The sequence below is a fragment of the Miniopterus schreibersii genome (assembly GCF_964146895.1).
Source record: "Miniopterus schreibersii genome assembly, chromosome: 8".
Taxonomy (NCBI): domain Eukaryota; kingdom Metazoa; phylum Chordata; class Mammalia; order Chiroptera; family Miniopteridae; genus Miniopterus; species Miniopterus schreibersii.
Genome location: NC_138109.1, coordinates 44,587,982 through 44,607,603, shown reverse-complemented (window position 1 = coordinate 44,607,603; position 19,622 = coordinate 44,587,982). Strand labels below are relative to the sequence as shown.

The 19,622-nt window shown below is 40.6% G+C and overlaps 1 long non-coding RNA gene across 1 annotated transcript in view; it reads right to left on the bottom strand.

The window, feature by feature from the left end:
* Window positions 1-1,254: 1,254 nt before the first annotated feature.
* LOC308560262 overlaps window positions 1,255-19,622 on the bottom strand; it is a 57,998-nt gene continuing 39,630 nt past the window's right edge. The window contains exons 2-3 of the long non-coding RNA XR_013999313.1: window positions 4,097-4,167; window positions 1,255-3,100 (exon numbers count right to left, since the gene is read on the bottom strand). This is a non-coding gene — a long non-coding RNA (uncharacterized lncRNA). The remainder of the gene's footprint in view (window positions 3,101-4,096; window positions 4,168-19,622) is intronic.

Below are 19,622 nucleotides of genomic sequence, written 5' to 3'. Positions count from 1 at the left end.
GGCTTCAGGGCCCCGGCATCAGTGATTTTTCAAATATAGAGAAACATGTAGAAAAACCCATGTTGAGCATGACAGGCACTTATCATATTCACAGTCAATGAAGTGCCTAATTGCTCTCATTTCTTCTCGACTCCAAGTTCCATGACTATCTTGTTCTCAGCAATATCTCAGTCTAGCACAGTAGCTCACACACAGTAAGAACTAAAAAAGAAGGAAAGGAAAGAGAGAAGGAAGGAGGGAAGGAAGGAGGGAAGGAAGGAAGGAAGGAAGGAAGGAAGGAAGGAAGGAAGGAAGGAAGGAAGGAAGGAAGGAAGGGAGGGAGGGAGGGAGGGAGGGAGGGAGGGAGGGAGGGAGGGAGGAAGGAAGGAAGGAAGGAAGGAAGGAAGGAAGGAAGGAAGGAAGGAAGGAAGGAAGGAGGAAGTTCAAATTGAAATGTGAAATTGAGACATCACAAACAATAGTTTAATGATCCTCATCAGCAGCTTTATGAGAAACTTTAATCAGAAATGGTCAGTGGGGCTTTACTGGATAGATCTTTCAGACAAAAAAAAATCAACAAGGAAACAGTGATTCTAAATGACATACTAGATCAGATGGATTTAATTAACATTTACAGAACATTCCGCTCCAAAGCTGCAGAACATACATTCTCTTCAAGTGCACACGGGACATTCTCAAAGACTGAACACATATTAGGACATAAAACAAGTTTCTACAAGCTCAAGAAGATTGAAATCATATCCAGCATCTTCTTGGACAAGGAATACTATGCAGCTGTAAAAAATAAAGGATCCCTTACCCTATGAGACAGCATGGTGGGACCTGGAGAACATTATGCTAAGGGAAATAAGCCAGTCAGAGAAAGACAAGTGTCACATGATGTTACTCATCTGAGGAATCTAATGAGCCAAATGAACTGATGAACAAAATAGATCCAGAGACATAGAATCATGGAACAGTCTGATGAATTTCAGAGGGAAGGAAGAGGGGGTGGGTGGAGAGAGATTAACCTAAGAATGTACATGCATATATGCATAACCCATGGACACAAGCTATAGTGCGGTGAAGGCCTGGGGGGAGGGGTACAGAGGGGAGGGGATAAATGGGGGGGGACATTTGTAATACTTTCAATAATAAAGATAAATTTTTTAAAAAAGAAATGGTCAGTGGGGGAATTATTTAGAACTTCTTGCTTAGGACACAGGGCTTTGACATCCAAGTCACTCCAGCTAACTTTCTGATTACCGATTTTCTTCCACAACTAAGCAATGTCACAAATCTATCACCTCCAATTTTTTATATGTATTAAGTGTAGTCACTTGGCCATGCTCAGTAATCCCTCTATCTTAAAATGTATTTTCTTCATGGCTCCCTTAGTTGATATAAAGGATACAAAATCTTGGTATTTGTTGAATGTATTAATGCTGGGAACCAAGCAATATCTTTGAAGCAAGATTCCAAGTAAAGCTTCAGCAATCATAAATGGGTATCAAAGGTCACAAGACCCTAAGAACTCTCAAGAAGAAAGAAAAAAGGAGCCCGTCAAGGGAAAGAATCTGCTTATTAACCAGTTCTCTTCCTCTGTCTTCTTGTGAGTTTTTAGTATCTTTTGACCTGCCATAAGCAACCAGTGTGATCATTTTAAAATAGCACTACCCTGCATAAAAGCTCCAGTGACTTCCTATAGATTTACAATAAAATCCAAACTCCTTAATATGCCCTAAATGGTGTGACCTCTGCCTACTTCTCTCATATCATCCCCTACCATTCTTCCTCCTGCCTGGAACGCTTCAGCCATCCTAGCTATCTTAGGTCCTGTAAGCCAGTGATTTTCAACCAGCGTGCTGCAAGAATTTTTAAAACATGCAATACCTGACTATTTAGTCAGGGGCACTGACCTCTTCTCCCTTGGATTGTCAAATAAAAAAAAATAACAACAGCCAACACAGCAATAGCCCTCTGGTGTTAATGCCCTATCTTGAACCATAAATATATAGGTCATATAACAGAGTTGCTTCCTGTTGGTCACGTCACATAATAAGGTTGTGTCTGACTGGTTAATTCTTGGTACCAGAAATCCTTATATACAAGTATAGGCACCTGATTTTTTTGAAAAGTCACTTTGGAGCAAAAAGGGTAATTACTATTATTATTCTTTTTGTAAATCAATCAAAATTATACCTTTTTTTGTCTGATTGGCCAAAAATATATTTTTTGGTGTGCGGCAGAATTTTAGTAATTAATTTATGTGTGCATGAGATGAACAGGGCTGAAAATCGCTGCTAATCTAACAACACATATTCATTCTATCCTTAGGACCTTTGCCCTGCCGAGAACCTTGTCCCTCTAAATTGCAGATTGCTCACTGCTGTTAGGTGTTCAGCTAGCACCTAAACATTACCTCCTCCAAGAAGCCTTCCCAGATAATCTTAAAGGAGCACCCAACCCTCTCTGTCACACCACTCCACTTTAACACTGTGCATAACGCTTGGCCTGATATTTTTTTCTTATAAAGTTTTTTGTTTGTCCCCCCACCCCCATCAGAACATATGTTTCATGAGAGTTTGAACTCTGTCTGCCTTGTTCATCATTTTCTCCCCAACCGCCAAATGCCTCTCAACAATTCCTATCATAGTTGGCACTCAGTTGAATTTATTAGGTGAATGAATGAAAATTGGTCTCTGAATCTAGGAGGTCAAATCTGGTTCCCAAGGTCATTTCCCAAACAACAAAGAAAATAGCCCATAAAAACTAAAGTGGAGTTTACTATCAAGTTATCAAACAAAAAATATCTCATTGATCATAAGGCTAATCATGGATATCCAGTGTTTCTAAAAAGGTAAGGTCAGAGACATGTTAATAAGGCAACACTTTTTCTTTCAATATGAGTTTAAACTACATTGTGTCAAAGTAAAAGTAATGTTTTTTGGAGGATCCACGTGACTGATGTTCTCATGAGTGAGAAGGCTGAGCTACAGCTGGAGGGCCCAGGGATGTCTTTGCTCTCGGTCCCTGCTGGACCCCATCAGGAAGGAGTCCTCGACCCTTTCAGAGGAAGGAGATGTCACAGCTTTTGATGGTGCAGAAGAGCCTCATACTCCTGGAGGCAAAGAAAAAAACATGCAACACAGGAAAAACATCCTGAGGACAGTGGACATCAGAGGGAGGGGACACATAGTAGGAAGCTTTAGCTGAGGTCAAATTTCAATAAGCTGGATATTTATCAGGAGACAGTACTGAGTGTACCAATTATTATTTAGCTTTTTAATGTACCTCTTAATGCATAGGCATCTCTTCATTCCTAATATATCTCTAGGAATAAAAAATAGTCTCTAAATTACTATTCAGGGTTTTAAATGAAAAGATTAAAATACCATAAATGTACAAGCTGGAGAGAGTATCCTGCCAATTTTTGCTTGGAATGTATTTGCAAAAAAGTAAATGTCAACTTCAAGATCTTAAAATGGAATATAAGATGAATACTACTGTATTTAATTCATAATGGCATTCAAAACTGCTACAATGAGACACATTCCCAAATTGCAAATGATATCAAGTCCTGTACATATAGATGGATCCTGACTAAGGTGTTTAAGTGCTAAGAGTCAATAGGTTAAAACAAGTATACTCTACATGACATTAATTTAAGTTAAAAGTTTTAAAACGAAAAGTGCTCTTCCACTAAATGGTAATGTTGTTCCCTAACAAACTGCCAAATCATGCCCTTGTCAGGAGAAATAAGCAGAATAACAAAAGATGTGCCCCCGAGTGCCTGAGAGGCAGAGTGTGGCATATTAACTAAATCACGTCTTTCAAACTGCACCCTACCTCCCTCCTGCTACGCAGCGTATGTCGGCAACCTAGCTCCACGCAGCTCAGCACAGGTACGATGCTACAACAGGAGGGTCCGGGGCCTGCCCGGGTGCCCAGGAACAAGAGGTCATGCATCTCTGCTCCCCTGAAGATACCAGAGCTGCCTTGTAAATCCTACAAGATACAACCTGAGAGGTTTTGAGAATTGATGGATTAAAAAAGAGTACAGGCCTGAGGCTTCTTGCTCAGTGTAATATCAATCATTTAAGACCGTTGTCCTTACATCAAACATTCCTAGAGTGCATTTCTTCCATTGCCATCATGGGATATTTCCATTATTACCCCATCTTCTTTCTGATTCAAGATACAAAACACACACCTTCCGTTAAGACCAAATATTTCCCCTCCAGCATAGCAGGGCCTCTCCCCCTCCCCCCAGAGAAGGCTTACCAAACAGATAAAAACCATATCAAAACTTATGCTTGATCTTATTACTTACAGGTGTGTTTCCAATGAGGGGGGAAAAAGGTGTTAATTAATATTCATATTCAGAGAGGAAGCCCAGCCAGGAACATCCTGGTTTTCATTTGCAGTAGTGACAACGGCTTTCAAATGATCCTTCTTTTATCTAACAGGGCTACAGGAAGATGTTTGTGACTTGTTTTTCTGTTAGATAACCATGATTAGGACCTTCCTGTGAGCACCAGGCATGTTGACACAGTAATGAGGTCTTTAGCATGCTTTGGAGGAAGGCAAGGATGAGTGGTGTGAAAAAATTTACATTGAGTCAGAAGACCTGCATTCTAGTTCTACTACAATCAATTATCTCTATTTTTTATTTTGCCTCAACTAACTAATATAGGTGACTCTCATTTGCATGATCTGCAAAGCTAGGATGACAATACCCAGCTTACAAAGGTGGTGTTTGTGATTTTTCTCACTCATCAGTGTCCCTGTTCTAAGTGCTAGGAATAAAAAAGTGATAGGGAGCTAGGCACTGTTTTAACTGATTTAACCATAGTAGTGAGAACAAACATGGAAACAGATCATTGGGTAGCAAGATAATCTGTCACTCTGACAGATTCTGACAACTGGGACAGGATGGACACAATCCCTCATGACACCTCATCAACACCACCTTGACGACTCAACCAGAACGTGCAGAGAAGAGAGAGGAGATTGAAGGCAAAAAATCTGAATTGGTTAAAAGTGAATCGGAAGTGACTAAGTTTACTCAGAATTCATTTAGGTACATTTTTCTATAATCAGACAAAATGGACTTGAAAGGGAAGTGTTTTCGGGCAAGAGCCTCAGAAGTAGATCCTGAGCCAAGGAGTCCTATGTGGGTGAATTACTGGAAACGTGTTCCTGGGGGAAACAAGGCAGGGAAAGGGGGAAGCAGGGCATGGAGGAGACAGAAGCCAGGGAAGGGTTCAGCAAAGGCCCCCAGGAATGTCCTCAGCTAGGCTTCGGGCTGGGGAGTGTTCCTATCCCTTGGACAGGATTCCCTCGCCATTCTGTCACTGGCTAAGCCGCTCTGGAGGAAGGTGATTCCCAGGCACCCCCAGCTCTCTGGGCTTCATGGAGAAGCATTCCCAGCAGTCTGAAGACAGTCCACCAAGGAAGAGTCACAGGTGCAGGCTGGGGGAAGTGAAGGGACACTGACATAGCCAAAGGGGTGCAAGGGGCTCTGGGGGCACCCAGACATAGCCAAAGGGGTATAAGGGGCTCTGGGGGCACCCAGACATAGCCAAAGGGGTGTAAGGGGCTCTGGGGGCACCCAGACATAGCCAAAGGGGTATAAGGGACTCTGGGGGCACCCAGACATAGCCAAAGGGATGTAAGGGCCTCTGGGGGCACCCAGACATAGCCAAAGGGATGTAAGGGGCTCTGGGGGCACCCAGACATAGCCAAAGGAGTATAAGGGACTCTGGGGGCACCCAGACATAGCCAAGGGGATGTAAGGGCCTCTGGGGGCACCCAGACATAGCCAAAGGGATGTAAGGGGCTCTGGGGGCACCCAGACATAGCCAAAGGGATGTAAGGGGCTCTGGGGGCACCCAGACATAGCCAAAGGGGTGTAAGGGGCTCTGCGAGTAATGCTGACAGTGTCCAGTAGAAGGACCAATAGAAGATGAGTTATAGAAATGCCAAATTACATTTTTCACAGATGAGAATGTGGACTGAAGTATTATTGCAGCTATAACTGCAATACAGAAATATTATAATAAAGGAATAGATAGAGGGTGACCACGAAAGCCCCAAGGAGGCAGTGACCAATTCCGTCTGAGAAAAATGACAATATATTTAACAGACCGTATGATCCCTCCTTTGAGGGGCCATTGGATTTACAGGAGTTTCCTGATAGCTGACTGAGTCTGGGGTCAAGGCTTCGTCCTGTGGGGTGGTTGCCTCACATGCGGGGGGACAAAGTCGGAAGTGAATCCCTTTCTAAAAATTAGAAACAAGCCATAGAATCTAAGTCAATTTTAGAAATGAAAGGTTGGGAGTTAGACAACTATAAAAGTGTCAGCAGCCAGGGGCCAGGTGAAAATTAGGCACAAGAATCTTGGCCTTTAACTGTGCACAGGGTAGGGCTGTCCTGGTGACACTGGGCAGGAATGTCCGCAGGTGAGGCCAGGGTGGGTCTGGATGGAGTGCACGGGCTCTTAGGTGCATCAGGGGCACGTGGCATTAGGGAAAGAGAGAAACTGTGCAAAGGCATGGAGGCCAGAAGTTGCTGTGACTTGAATTTAGGGAACATGGTGAGGAGAGGGAGATGAAGCTGGGGAGGTCATTTTCTCTTTTCTTTTTATTGATTTCATTGGGGTGACACTGGTTAACACGATTACACGGGTTTCAGGTGCTCAGTTCCACAGCAGGTCATCCGTACACTGCACTGTGTTCGCCACCCCAAGTCAAGTCTCCGTCCACCACCGCTTATCTGCCTCCACCCTCCTCACCTCCGCCCACCCCTCCTCCTCCTGGCAATCACCACATATTGTCTGTGTCCATAATTTTTCCCCCTTTTTTGCTCAGTCCCTTCACACTCACCCCCAGCTTCCCCTGCCCCCAACAGCTGTCAGCCTGCTCTCTCCCCGCGACTCTGTCCTGTCTGGTTAGTTCATTTTGTCCATTAGATTCCAGGTATAAGTGAAGTCACGTGGAGGTCATTTCCCCTAATTTATCAAAGTCCCCGCAAGCCGTTTTGAAAAGTTTTTACTTAATCCAGTGGCCAATATATCTTTTTCCCCCCACTTACAGGAAGATTGTATGGAAGGTAAATCAAGAGTAAAAAGAGAGATGGAGAGACAAGTTTGAGGGCTGTGAAATCCAGGTAGGAGATAATGTACAATGTAATCAATATTCTCTCCGAAGAGATTCTGTGGCTTAGAGAACTAGCCCGAAAAAAAAAATATACCAGATCTTTCTTAAAATATCTTTATCCGTTTGCATTTTCTTTGTGCATTGGTAACTGCTAAGCGAAGGGGGAAAAAAAAAACAGCCCACTCATCTATTTTTTTAAAATTCTGAAAAAGGCTTGACCCTGAAAGCATGTTCCTGCAGAAGAACATGACTGAGGTGAAATAGGAACTGGATTCTTGCCTAGCAAATGGAAGGCAGAAATCTTGCTCGAGAAATAAAACCCTGGCTCAGGGCAGGGATATTGGGGAACTAGCACTAATGAAATGATTGAAACATCTCAAACTGAGGAGAATGCCGGGATAAGCTCACTGCACAAGGTTGAAACTAGCTCTCAGCAAATGGAAATCGTTAACAGGTGGTGAGACAATGGAAAATTAACACCCACCTATAGATGCTAAACGAAAACAATGTTAGTGAGATTAGACATCAGGAGCAAGAGGAGAGAGCTGGTGCCAGGCTGTGTATTTGAAATGAGGGACACTGTGGTATCCACCACGAGGCTTACGGTTTGGGACTGAAGGAGAGGGAGCAGTTTAGGGGTCATGGGGCAAATGAGAGGTCAGTGTTGTGCATACGCAGCCTCCAAGTTGGAGGTACCTGGTGGGTGGTTATAAATATATATTCAGTTCAGGGAAGAGGTGGCTCTGAACATACAGATGTAAGATCTATTTCTATTTAGATTACAGATGAACCCTAGAAATGAACGAGAGAGTTCAAGGGAGAAAACAGGCATTCCTAGAATAGAATCCTGGGAAACTCCAATAGTCAAGATCTATCCCATCTGCAGAGGAAGATCTAATAAAAGATGTTTAAAAAGAGTGGCCCAGAAAGATGGGAAATAAGAAGTATGCTCTAGGTCCAAAGAGGAAGAAAGTACCCAGAATGAAAATCCAACCCTGTCTACTTAGGCCTGATTGGGGGCTCAACTGCTTACCCACTGTGTGAAGGGCAAACAGCTTAAGTGCTTTGTACCTCAGCTTGCTCATCTGTAAAATGGGGATAATAGCATCCACTTTGTAGAGTTGTGGTGAAGACTAAGTGATTGCAAAGCGCTTAGAGCAGGGCCAGGCAGACAGCAAATGCTACAGGAGGGTTAATACAAAAGAACAAAATACTGCAGGGACATCACGTTTATTAAGTTGGGTGATGCCTAAAAACAGTTAATTGGATGTGACTATTAGAAGGTCATTGTTATTGGTGAAATGTGCTATCTATGAAAACACAACACATAATAATTATTTTTTTAAATGTTTCCAGCCTGCTTATTACTTAGAGTTTGTGAACACAAAAGAAGGAACAATGGTAACATCTTTAAAAAGAACAAATAAAGAAGCTAACACATGCACGGAAATCTACTGAAGACTAGATTAAAGGTAAATTTAGCACAGCAAACCAAAGTATGGAATTATCACCCACACAAATGAAAAAGACACATGGAGCTTTTGTATTAACAATATTAGGTGTCTGAAATCTCGCTGGAATTATTTTAGAAACACAGATGAACAGACAGATGTATGCTCTGTGAATACAGGAAGAGTAAGTGACACAAATTGTAGTGGGGATAGTCACCTTAAACTTACACATCTTTCTTTTTGATTATGACATCTGGGGGAAAATGGGATACAGCTCCAAAGGATGCAAATCTTTATTTATGAGCACTAGTGTATAAGTACCATATTGTATATTTATAATTTTATGCCCAGAAATTATTACTATCCTTTATACTTCACACTTCTTCAGTGTTTATTATATGCCAGACACTACTAAGTTATGTTTTATGTATTCATTTAAATTTCACAGCAACCCAATAAGTAGTTATTAACACCTCCATTTCATGGGCAAGGAAGCTGATATACAGAGAAGTTGAGCAACTTGTCTTCGGTTACTCATCTAGTAAATGGCACAGCAAAGGCCGAATTCAGGTAGACTGGCTCCAGAACTCATACTCCTGGTTGTTATGCTACACTGCTTCTCCATTAAGAAGGAGGCAATACAAGTACAGAAGATAGAAAGGAAAAGCCTATGCTGCTTTTGGAGATCTGCAACATTTTCTTAAAGACTGAATTGTGTTCTCCCCAAATTCATGTTGATGCCCCAACCCCCAGTACCTCAGAATGTGACCATATTTGGAGATAGGGCCTTTAAAGAAGTAATTAAGGTTAAATGAAGTCATATGGGTCGACCCTAATCCAATCTGACAAGTGTCCTTATAAGAAGAAGAAATTTAGACACAGAGACACCAAGGATGGGAGCGCGCTGAAGAGAAACCATGTGAAGACACAAGTGGGCAGCTATCTGCAAGTCAAGGAAAGGGGCCTCTGAAGAAAACCAAACCTTCCAGGCACCTTGAACTTGAATTCTAGGCTCCAGAAGTCTGCAAAAATTAATGTCTGTTGCTTATGCCACCCAGTCTGTGGTATTTTGTTATGGCAGCCCTAGCAAACTAATACACATTTTAAATATCAGAGGTGAGTTAGTTAAAAATATTCTCAGACATTCTATCATCTAGGAAATTTTCCTTAGCTTAGCTGAATCCTATTTGCACACTTAGCTGTTCTTAAGGTGGCCTGTTTATATAACCATATTCCCCACTGAGCTAAATCGGGCAGGAACTGTTTACCATCTTTATGTCCCTACAAGGCATTCATGGGTGCCTGGATCAACATAAACATTTTGTTTACTTTTTCTGACTTGAGGCCCAATATTGCTATCTTTCCTGTGGATTTCTTTTCAAGACCAATTCTTTTCTATCCCCTATTCCTACAGCTGCCATACAAATCCTTTCATCCAGAGATTATCTCTGATTCACATATATACAGTCCAAAAGAATTGTATCTATCTTCTCAAAATAGGCAGTGACAACTTTTCAAAACCAAAGTTTTCCATGCAATGCTGAGCACAGAGACTGAGGAAGAATTGGCCCTCCCCCTTAAAATAGTAGAGGTCAAGCTTCTGAGATTCCAGGAATTCTGCAACAGGTCATGTGATCATGTCCTAATTAAGTCCTGGGTAAAGGGGCCACCATGGGCTAGTTTTGGCTGGGGGCAGTTACTCCTGACTCTTAGGAGCTCCTCTTTGTAGATAAGTAAACTCACTTCTTGCTCTCTGAAAGATCTTTCTAGTCATCCCTCGAAAAGCTTCAGAAACGTCTTTAAAATGAGATTTATTACCTCCTCATGCCTTCTGAGGTTAGTGGGAATGATCGAGCCCTCAGTAGACCTTAATGTAATAGTCTATTTGATCAGGCTTGGCCTCCAAAGAAACAAATCAAGGAGGCAGCTTTATAGTAAATACGATTCTAATGAATGAAGAAAGGAGATATAAAACAAAGAAAATGGAATTTATTGAAAGACAAACCATTTCAATTTATGACATTTTGGAAGACACATTGTGTAGATGGAGATGGATAGAAGGTTATAATTCAAAAATGTCCTGCTTAAATCAAGGGAGTTTTCGTAAGGGGCACTGTATTTACAGTATAACTTATGATTTGTTAGCTATCTTAGGCACTATAAAGTAACATTAGTTTACCCATTTTCCTTTTGAAGGATATAGTATATGCTTGGCTACATAGATCTCACCTACAAGAAAAGCTCAATTTTGAAACCTATTTGAGTTTTTTCTATTAAGATAAAGCTATATATTGTAAGACTCAGTACATTTTATGTATTCTCCAACTTCTATTTCTAATATAATTTTTTATATTATTTTACAGTATGTTTGCCATACTCCGGAAATGCTGAAACACTGCAAAGTTAGCCAGGCAGAAAAGGAATTCAGGTGTAAACTACAGAAATAATATTAGCACATATGGTAGACTTCAGCCAACAAAGAAGGATACAAGGTCAGGAGCTTATTGATGGCAGAGCAGACTGATGGCTAAACAATGGCAGAGCACATCTGGTGCACGGAGCAGGGCCTGAGAGTCAAGAGACTTGGGCTGTATCTCAGCCAGGTTATGGGTTCACATAGCCACCTTGAGCAAGTCAATTAGCCTCTGCCCCATGTTCCCTACTTGTAGGGCTGAGATAAGAATATTCTTAATTCATAGAAATGTGTTGGAATTAATGGCTTGTTATTATGGGAATTGGTGCAGTAAGGACCTGGCCATACAGAGACAAGCAGTGAAACCCAAAGAAAAAAAAATGCCTGTCTTTTCTATCTGGTTTAATTCTTCAGGAGAATCCAGTGTTTTAAGGATTGCAGTGGAGTCTAATCAATGTACTTGCCTCAGAACTTCTAATACTACAAGGAGTTCAAGACGGTCAGAATAACTATAGATCAAGCAAATTGCCTGGAGATGCAGAGCACTAAACCAAAAAGGATTATTCTTGAGTCCTAAGATCTTGTGGAGTTTGCCTTATAGTTCGGACTACTTGGGACCTGTTACCCCTTTCTTCTTGTATATTTCTCCCTTTTTGAATGAAAGGTCTATCCTATGCTTGTCCCACCATTATAATTTAGACACACATCACTTGTTTGAGTTCACGGGTTCACAACTACACAAGAATTACCCTCAGGATGAATCATACTATCCTTAGCTGACTTAGATGATATTTAGAAGAGACTTTGGCTTTTAGACATTAATGTTGTGCTGGCTGTTAGGATGTAATAAATGTATTTTCATGTGAGAAGGTCATAGATTTGGGGGGCCAAGGGCAGAATGCTATAGACTAAATGTATCCCCCCAAAATCCATATGTTGAAACCTAATCCACACTGTGATGGTATTTGGAGGTGTGGCCTCTGGCAAGTGATTAGGTCATGAGAGCAGAACTTTCATGAACGGGATTAGTGCCCTTATCAAAGAGACTCCAGCGAGCTCCCTTGGCCTTTCTACCCCAAGAGGACACAGTGAGAAGAACCAGGGAGCAGGTCCACACCAGACACTGAATCTGCTGCCACTTTGATGTAGGACTTTCCAGCCTCCACAAATGTGAGAAATAATTTCTATTGTTTACAAAGCACCTAGTGTATGGTATTGTTGTAGCAGCCTGAATGGACTAAGACAGTCGTGTTAAGATGGACATTCTTAAATCTTGGTCCTGATAGTTAAGCTCTGTGTACACACAGGATCTTAATTGTCATAGTAGGACATACTCCAGTTACCTCAACATGACTCTGTGAAAACCACAAAAATAACCACGAATGCTGAAAAAGGAGAGACACCAAGGAAAGAAAGAAAGAAAGAAAGAAAGAAAGAAAGAAAGAAAGAAAGAAAGGAAGGAAGGAAGGAAGGAAGGAAGGAAGGAAGGAAGGAAGGAAGGAAGGAAGGAAGGAAGGAAGAAAGAAAGAAAGAAAGAAAGAAAGAAAGAAAGAAAGAAAGAAAGAAAGAAAGAAAGAAAGAAAGAAAGAAAGAAAGAAAGAAAGGAAAAAGTAGTGTGTGGTTTTCCAGTAACAAACTGTATGGGTGCAAAAGCCAAATATAGCTGCCTTTCTCAGCTATATTTAATTATTCCCAAGGGTGTTATAGCAAGGGTGACTCTGTGATTTATATTCAATCTGAGAAACATTTAAGATTAAAAAGGGATGCTAAATTAAGTTACAGGCTTAAACTTGTTTGCAACTAATATAACCAGGATCCCAGGCAAATCTGTGGTCATCCGCAGGACAGCCTAAATAAGCAAGCTCTAGTGTAAAATTTAGAAGAAATAATAGATGTAATTACTATCTGTGGACTTCAGTTTCAGTTCTGACACATAAAGTCACTCCCATCTTTACAAAAAAAAAAAAAAAAAAAGCTGAACAAATTAAAAATCAACAACTTTTCTTGGATTTTCTTTTCATAGAACTGACATCTCAGGGCAAACCACCACTGTGAAATCTGGAGAGACAGTAGAATAAAAGAAATCACAGCTGTGTGGGTTTTTCCCACACCAACCAGTTCTCCACCACCACCTGGATATCCTAGAATTCAATTGAACCCTGACACCATGTTCCGGGAGTTCGCATCAGACTTCTTAAGAGCTCAAATCTACAAGACCGCCCCCCACTTCAGATGCCAGTCACAAGTCTGAGCCTCCCGTACTTCTGACCAACTGGCTTATAAATTGAGGGCTCCCATGATCCCCTCCTTGGGCTCAATATTTTGCTAGAATTGCTCATAGAACTCAGGAAAACACTTAAATTTACCAGTTTATTATATAATAAAGGATTGATAAAAGATTCAAGCACCCAGATGAAGAGATACATAGGACGAGGTCTGGAAGAGTCCAGAATGCAGGAGCTTCTGTCATTGAGTTAAGTGTGCCATGCTCCCAGAATATGATGTATTCACCAACCCTGGAGCTCTCTGAACCCCTTCAGTTAGGGTTTTTATGGAGGCTTCATCACATAGGCATGATTTGGTCATTAATTCAGTTTCCAGTCCCTCCTCCATCTCTGAAGGATGGAAGTGGGATTGAAATTCCAACCCTTTAATCACATGTTAGTCTTTCTGGCAGCCAGCCCCCTTCCTGAGGCTGTATCGGAGCCCCTAGCTACCAGTCATCTTATTAGTATACAAAAAGATACTCCTAGCGCACTAGACATTCCAAGGGTCTTAGAAGCTCTGTGTCAAGAACAGGGGCAGAGACCAAATGTAGATTCCTTATTACGTCACAGTCCACCCCCTGGTCTCTGATCTTGGACCTCCTAAGGCAAAAGGGTCGTAAAGTCCAAAGATAATGGTACATTACTAGAATTCCACTCAGTCATTGATAATTAGTCCAGTAAATCATATTATATGAAAACGTCTCCCAGGACAAGACCACTCAGGTTTTCAAGCTTCTATGCAGTCTCGTCAGGTTCCAAAGGCAGGAGCAATCTCAGCAATGTATGACTTCACCTTTTCAGACATCTGGTATCATCGAGCTAAAAGACAAAACCATCTCTTTCTCTGCACTTCTTTTAAACCATTAATGTAATATTGGATTTGCCTAGTGAAATAACCCACTGAGTCCCTTTTTTACCCTCAGCTACTATTCCTCCTTCTCATGATTTTTACTCAAACATTTCTACCTTTGGGAGGAACATTAGGTTCGGCCACTGTGCTGGTTTGACTGCAGGCAGCAATCCTAGTCGAGCGAGTTCCTCCCCCTCAGTCTCCTCCCAAAATACGGGTGAGGTTAGAGAGGTGAACAACTAGAGGTCTATTTTTACCACCAGGCAATACAGCCACATGCACTGTTAACACCAGTTTTGCCAGATAGTGTGAAGGAACGACCACCCCATCAGGCCCTTAGGAGTTCTGACCTCAAGTTTCAAATGCATAGTTGCAGTGTTTGCTTAGGAGCTACCCCTGCTCCCAGCATTTGTAACTGCAGCCCTGGTCCTGTAACCACTACATTGAGTAGGGGAGAAACAAAACTGAGATGATGTGGGGGAGAAAGAAAAAAGTATAGTTGCTATACCAGTGTCCTCCCCGCTCAACAAGAATCGCACAGGGGCACAGGCAGCCTCCTCCACTCACTCTTCCCCAGATTCATCAGAAAAATAGAGGAGTCTATCCAGCGGGCACATGTCTTGAGCCCCACTCCTCTCGAGTGTGAGCACACACTCATGAAGGTGTGTAAGCCAGCACTTCAGGCCTACATATCCCCCTGCTTTAGACAACCAATGTTTTAATTGCCCGTTCCCATTTTCTATCAAACTATTACTCTGAGAAGGATGTCTCTCTGCCCATTGTTGGGCATTTTAAGCTGTAAAGTATGTTCCTTGACCTGAAGGAATATGACTCACAGGTCCAAATTGGTGCACTATCTTCCAACTCTTTTAGAGCTTTCTGAGCGTTTGCATCTACCACCTGCTAAGCAAAGCCCAGTCCAGAGTCAGTGTCTATTCCTGTTAAAACCCATTTGTAGCCCCCTAGGGCTACTTGTATCAGTCTGAATTACCAGCTATGTTCACGGCCTTCCCCAGAGAATTTTCCACATAGCCATCTGCAGTCTCTGTCTCTTTTGCTGGCAGACAGAACAGTTTTTGTTGGCATTTTGTGCTCAGAGAGTGCAAGAGGAATATGTCAAAATTCAACCCAACTCTACATTGTTGCAATACCCCCAGATCCACTCGTTTCATGTACCTAGGTAGGTACCTTAAGCAAATGCATGGGGATGTCTGCTTGTTATTCCCATCACCTTCTGAACCTGGAAGGGACTTCTGATGGGCACCAACATGTCCTACTTCAGTGCACCCCTCAAATTCTAATAGTGATATCCATAGGTATATGATCCATATGGGCATCCCTTTAATAGTCCAGGTTTCCATTGCCCTCCTGTCTAATCACATGGCCAGTCCATTGGCCACTGCCTGTGAGTCAGTAAAAACCCAGACATAGGGACTTTTACCACTACTCAATCCTTCCATCACTGCTAGGAAAACAGTACACAGTTTAGCCCACCAAGCTGATCTGTGTTTACCTTCTTGGATCAGAGTGGCAGCCTTCTAAGCAAGATATTTTCTGTTCACCTTGGAACTGCCATCCACACACCAAGCAACCCTTTATTGGACAGTTAAGAGCTGTTTATGACACTGACCAAGAGACACTAGAATCCGACAGCTCTTCAGAGTCAGTCCTAGGGGGGAAAGGCTCACTGCCTTCTCCTTGGGTAGCATGATCTTGTGTAAACTGTTTCCATTTTATTATGGAAATCTTCTGGAAGCTGCAATCCACATTTGAGAGTTTCTCCAACATCACCTGTGACATTGTTCAGTATTTCAGGTTTCAAGATTATTTTATGTCCTTTAGTCATAGTGATAGTTTTAATTCATGTCCAATAGCAAGCTAGTAATTGCTCCTCAAATAGAAATTCTCTAGTCCAAAGTCCCAGTAGTCATTGTGGGAAGGTACTCGCAGTCTTTTCCCATAAGCCTCCATCTATGCTGCACATGGGGCTATCACACAGAGCATTTGTCCCTATCGACATTCCAACCTTTATTCTATACCAGGGCTCATGCAGTCTTACTGGTTCCCATTTAGCTTGTCCCATTGATATTGCTTGAAGGACAGATTTACATGCCTTCTGTTTTACAATGCTAAGTAGGGGAAACATTCCTCAGTCAGAAACAATGTCTGTCTCCATAATACAATCAGGTAAAATAGATGAAACCACGTCACATAAAGACTGTTCAAACATACCAATTCTCCTACTTTTACCTTGATTCCATCATCCATTACATTCCTAACTGCAGCCTCCACTAGGACTCCATCAACAGATTTTGGTTTTACAATACTAGGTGGGGGAAGTGTTCTCCAGCCAAATGTAATACCATTATCGTAAAATGCTCAGGTAAGAAGACCTTCATTTTAACTATATTTTTAAATTGGTTAAGCAAGGAAGCTATTTAGGCTGAGGTGGCTATATTGCCTTAGTAGTCTAAGTAAACCAAAACTTCAGCCAGTAATACCTCAAGGTTAAGAAATAAAAACCTGACAACCAATCACATACAACTAAAAAGGCTTTCCTAAATAAGGCAACAACTTAAGCTATAGCCGATCAAATAATTTCTTTTCTTTAGTTCTGCATCTTCTCTGTAAAACTGTTTTCCCATAGCTCCTGTTGGTAGAATACGACTAACCATTTCTGGTTTGGTGCTGCCCAGTTCAAATGGATTTTGCTCATATAAACTCTTAAAAATTTTAATACGCCTCTATTCATCTTTTAGCACCACCAACATCCATTTTATTCAACCCATTCCTAACAAGCATCTAAAGATTTCCACCCTGCTGGGATGAGTCCTGTGACTATTTTCCCCCTTTTCCTCTTTGTTTCACTCCTTTCAATATTTGCTTTATTTACCTCTTCTTAATAATGGTTAAAAATTTCCATCTTTCTAGTTCCTTGACTCTCCCCTCTGCCTGCTTGCATTCTTTTATTAATTAACCTAATGTTTTTCTACTACCTGGAAGACCCATAAGAAGAAGCTGAGATAGCAGCTTCCAAGACTACTGCCTGATTTTGCAACACTAAAGATATATGGGGTCCCCATGCAAAAGGGCCACCCTTAATCACAGCATTAACCATTACCTAGAAAATGGGCATATTCAGTGGGTGAATATCTAGGTTATCATAAAGCCAGCCCCATGTGGCTTGCACATGAGGCATATCAGCCACTTTATCTGAGATATTCCACTTGGCATTTATAGAAGAAATTGGGCAGTACCCCTTATCAGTGTTAACAGACCTTAAAGTGGCTTTTATCCAGTTCACCACACTATCTGCTCACCCAAAAATAACCTCCTCTGTGTCTGGATTACATGTAACCATCTGTGATTGTTCAGTAGTGAGCTATATCTACCCAAACATGCTCTACTCCCCTGCAGCATCCAAAACCAAAGACAAGGCCCCTAAGTTAGTTATTCTCACATCCATTATATTAAAAGGTCTTCAGAGAGCTGATGATACCAATCTACAAAATGAAACTACCCCTTCACACTATACATGATTAGCCTTCTTGGTGACTAGGGGTCTTAGAGGCACTTTATGTCCCTTCCCTCTATTCCTATCAACATCATACTTGAAGACTCAGCTAGTGCAATAAGACAAGAAAAGGAAATAAAAGATGTACAGATTGAAAAGGAAGAAACAAAATTTTCTTTGTTCACAGATGATATGATTATCTATGTAGAAAATGACAAAGAATCAACAACAATGCAAAAAGTCTTCTGAAACTAATAAGCAAGGTTGCAGGATACAAGGTTAATATACAAAAATCAATTGCTTTCCTACATACAGGAAATAACAATTGGAATTTGAAATTAAAAACACAATACATTTACAATAACATTCTCCCAAATGATATACTTTATTATGCATGGGTTTGGATTTATGAAAATGAAGTACTTTATTATGCATGGGTTTGGATTTATGAAAATGATGTACTTTATTATGCATGCGTTCGGATTTATGGCAGGCCCTTCCCCCTGGGTGTCTCATAGTGCATAATGCCTGATGCCAGAGCAAACTGTGTCCTTGAACCATTGCCTGGCTATTGCCTGTAGGCTGCAGGCACTGAAGCGGGTTGCACAGTGGGAAAAAAAAAAAATGTTTTATTGTAGATCAAACAAAATATGTACAGGATCTTTATGCAGAAAACTATAGAGCTCTAATAAAAAAAAATAAAGAAGATCTGCTTACTATATTTGAATTAATCTCCTCCATCAGTGAAAATAAGTACAGTGCTGAAAGGGGGAAGAAACTAATTAGTTGAACATCTATCATATGTCGGATACTATGTAAAGCAATTACTTCCACAATTACAAAAAGCCCTATGACATAGATATGACTCTCACTGCTGTATAGCTAAGAAAACTGAAGCTCAGACAATAGCTGCAGGGGCTGGTAAAAATCTTATGATAAAATATTATGTAACCATTAACAATCATCTTTCTGGAAAATATTTAACAATATGGTCATGTTAAAATGTTAATTAAAAAGAAATCTCTGTATACCATATGATTCTAATTAAAAGTTATAAAAATTTAAAAGCAAACTTGAAGATAGTGCTCTATAATTCTGGAGAAAATACATCACAGCATTAATATGTTTATCAGCTGGAATACTCATACACTGCTGGTGAGAGTATAACTGATACGGCCACTTTGGTAAACTATTTGAAAGCACCTACTAAATTTGTACAATTCATATTCTAAAGTCCAGAAATTCCATTCCTAGGTATATAACTAGGTATATTTTCTGTTCATTAAAGGACATAAACAAGAATGTTTATTTTCTCGTCCTATTCTTAATAACCCAATGCTGGAAATAACTCAATCATACACAGTAGAATGGATGAATAAATTCTGGCATATTCATATAGTGGAAAACTACAAAATAGTAACAATGAATGAACTACAACTACATGCAACATGGGTGAGTCTTGCAAAGGTATTTTTGAGCTAAAGGAATTAAACATAAAGTAAATAATTCCATATATATATAAATTTCTAAAGCAGACAAAACTGAACTCCAGTATTACTGAATAGAGGGGTTACTGCTCAGAAGGGGGCAGGAGACATGCTTTGGGACAGCTAAATAACATTCTGTTTCATTAGCTCAGTTAATTATATGAATGTATTCACTGCTTAAATTCGTTAAGTTGTATAACTATGATTTTTCATTTTCTGTAGTATTCAATTTTTTAAGTAAAAGTTTACTAAAAATACTAAAGTAGTTATATTACATGATGAGAAATGAATTTTTCATTTTTATGGCTTTCTATATTTATAGCTTTCTGTATCTTTTATTATGATGATAAATAAGTATTCCTTTTTTAACAGCTTTATTGAAGTATAACTTAGAGAGATAAAATAAACTCATTTTAAGAGTAGTTAGTTCAATGAAGTTTGACAAATGTATAAAGCTGTGTAACCATCACCATAGTCAAGATATAAAACATTTTCATCTC